This window comes from Anopheles coustani, chromosome 2 (genome assembly GCF_943734705.1).
Source record: "Anopheles coustani chromosome 2, idAnoCousDA_361_x.2, whole genome shotgun sequence".
Lineage (NCBI taxonomy): Eukaryota > Metazoa > Arthropoda > Insecta > Diptera > Culicidae > Anopheles > Anopheles coustani.
In genome coordinates this window covers 49,036,189-49,039,404 of record NC_071289.1, presented here as the reverse complement: position 1 = coordinate 49,039,404, position 3,216 = coordinate 49,036,189, and the positions used below count along the sequence as shown (strand labels likewise).

Sequence of the window (3,216 nt, the reverse complement as noted above, 5' to 3'; positions counted from 1 at the left end):
TCTTGAGGCAACGATCATAACTTGCATGTTCGGGGTAGGACGGAAACGTCAGCGCCCGTGTCGATCAGGTAGGGTCTGTGAGTACGACGATCCACGACGATGAGTCGGTTTCTCTCGTTAGCCACGGAGTCTACCTGTTTGCTGACGTTTCCTTCATGTTCGCACGAAGATTGGCGCGATGTGTCAGGGTTGGTGTTCATCTGGACCGGGTGTTTGAAACTGCAAGGCGGCTGGCAACGCGGAGCCCCAGCTCCAAAATGGCGATGGTAGTAGCACTCCACACAGGTGATGGCGATCCGCGCGATGGAGTTCGTGCTCGTGATTGGGAATTCTTTTCCGGGGAGGTTCTCGTTGTAGGGCTGCCGTAAGTTTTTGGACCTGATGACGAAGATCCGCAAGTTCACGTTCAATGCGCCGATCGTCGTGTTGGTGAACCTCAGATACGGGGTAGCGACTTCCGTGGTTTGCTGAGCTGACCAAACAGTCCATGACCGCGTCGGCCACGCGTGCCTGGTCTCTTGCATCACCACGGGCAGCAATTACGGCGGCTTGAAGGTTTGGAGGCAACCTACCAATCCAAAGGTCGAGGAGCATTGCTTCGGACATGGCGTTCGTGAAGTCCGTCAGCAGCTGTGAAGGCTTCCGATCCCCCAGCTCCATACTGGATAGAAGCCGATGCATACGACTTAGTTGCGATTCTTCGAAGTGAGCAATCAGTGTTCTTTTGACGAAGTCGTAGCGCTCCTGATCTGACGAGTGCTCCAACAGCGGTCGCACTTCCGGAAGGATCTTCGCCGGTAGTTGGGCCATAAGAATATGGAATCGGCGTTGGTCCATGCGTGATGTAATTAGTGATGGGTAAATTCGTCAAAAAACCGGAATCGCTTCCGAATGACTCCACCAATTTCGGAAGCGGCTCCGTAAGGTAGGTGCAACACTCCGCGGTCGGAACCGTCCGGAGTCGTCCGGAGCCGCTAGTCGGCAGCCGGAGCCGTCCAGAGCCGCCGGAGCCGTCGGAACCGTCGGAACCGTCCGGAGCCGTTCGGAGTCGTTCGGAGCCGTCCGGAGCCGCTAGTCGGCAGCCGGAACCGTCCGGAGCCGTCGGTACCGTCGGAACCGTCGGAGCCGTCCGGAGCCGTCCGGAGCCGTCCGGAGCCGTCCGGAACCGTCGAAGCTGGCTGACCGTCGGAATCGTTGGTGCAAAAATGAATTGAAATCCCCTAAAGGTTCAAATCGTCCATGAGATGATTAATTAAAAAAGTGCTTGTATATAAGTCTTCATAGAAACTTTTCAATAAAAGGAGACAATAATTTGTAAATTTGGAAATTAGATAAACACACTTCTTTGCGAAAACGATTTCCATGTCAAAATAAATACTTTATTAAATGCTGGTTACTATACTTAATCAAGTATGCTTCAATCAACATGTAGGGTAACTGTACCAATAGTGGTGCACTTAGTACTGGAAATACCAATTAGGTGTAATTTATGAGTGTTAAGAACACAATATTCTACATATATGACTCAATTATGATCGAAACATGACTTTTCTTCTGGAAAACATCAATTTTCACCGTAAACCATACAAAATACACGAAAAAAAGCGTATTCTTCTTCCTAGTCGGTTGCTCCTATTATGGTGGTATGGTTCCAATAGTTGTGGTATCGTATTCCTATAGTGGTGGTAGTACGAAAAACTTGAATATATTTTGACTATGACTTATTTTTGAAGGATATTGCAAACAGAACGGTAAAATACTCCTTGACCAATGCGTTGTCATTGGAAAGACTGTATTGTTTTACCGAAATATGTCCAATTTTAATTCATAAAAAATGGTCTGAATATTACAGCTAAAACTATAGTACGAGCTCGTATATGCTTTATAGCGTATTCCTTCGCCCGCTTTCTTTTTTCTTTCCTCTGCTTCTTCTGCTGAGCCTTCTCTCCAGTTCCGCTTTGTTTATTTTGTAGAAACAAAATAAAATCACTAAATTTGCCTGATTATGGTACCTATCGCGAAAGCAGTAGATAAAATTTACCAACCCGTTTGATTATATCGACCGATAAATTTATCTACTCGAATTGGTATCGCGAATGTATTCAACTGAGCAGTCGGTAAAATTATAACAACCCATAAAAATACCTATCGAGTAGTTTCTCCGTCTGTCAAATTACCATGGATACCTAGAGTTTGTATACTTATAACAACGTTACAATTAGTGCGACTTCTATCATATCGAGAACCATTTTAGTTCGTGAAGCATCCAAAAGATTAGAATGATAAATTCATTATTCTTTTTAAATGATGCGGAGAATAAAGAGGAAATAAATCTAGCAGCGTACCGTAGGTGATTGAAGAAGCATTTTGATCCGCTTGAATTATCGGATAAAACGTAAGCGTATTGGCTCAACAATCGTTGCCACTGTGTTAACATGTTCCTTTTTCAGCTTCATTAACAATTACCGAGTTCCGAAGAGGCTGTTTGAAGAAATCCTTGCCAAAGTGGAACTAGCATAAGCATAAACGTGGGTTATCAGAGGAAGAAAAATTGGGAACAAAACTGCAATTTTTTGCACAAGGGTCGTACCAACAAGGTGTTGGTAACGATTTTACTATGGCAATTGCACAATCTACTTTTTCTGAAACGCTAGATACAACTCTAGCCGCGTTGGAAGGTGAACTAGCGTATTTCAAAACCATGGATATGACTGCCGACGAAAAAGCAGACGCTAGGAGATTTTTTTATAAAAAATTACCTGTCCTTGTGTAGTGATGTCCACCGATGGAACTCAACATCAGAATTGTCGCACTTTACGACAACCCAATTCAATATTTGAATAGAAAAGGGTTTTACAGTTTAAACGCTTTAATGGTAAATATTAAATTTAACACTTCTTTATAAAATGCTTATTGATAATGATCTACTCGATATCTGACCACAGGCAAATGATCCTATTTGTAGATAATACAATACAAGCCCAATATCTTCATACTTAGAAGAAAAATGAAACGGTGGTGACCGAACGATGAAGCTGTTGGGTTTGTCTATTTACATATGTATGACATTCTTGTACCCAATATTAATGATTTTTTTAAATTATTGTTTAGGGGACTCTGCTTATCCTTTAAAACCATGGATGATTGAGCAACGAATATTTCTATTTTTCTATTTCTTTCTTATACATTCACGTACTTTTTTCTACCAAATTTTTG

The 3,216-nt window shown here is 42.9% G+C and overlaps 1 pseudogene; it reads left to right on the top strand.

Annotated features, from left to right (window-relative positions):
- Positions 1 to 2,279: 2,279 nt before the first annotated feature.
- Positions 2,280 to 2,905, top strand: LOC131264513 (putative nuclease HARBI1; annotated as a pseudogene).
- Positions 2,906 to 3,216: the final 311 nt, after the last annotated feature.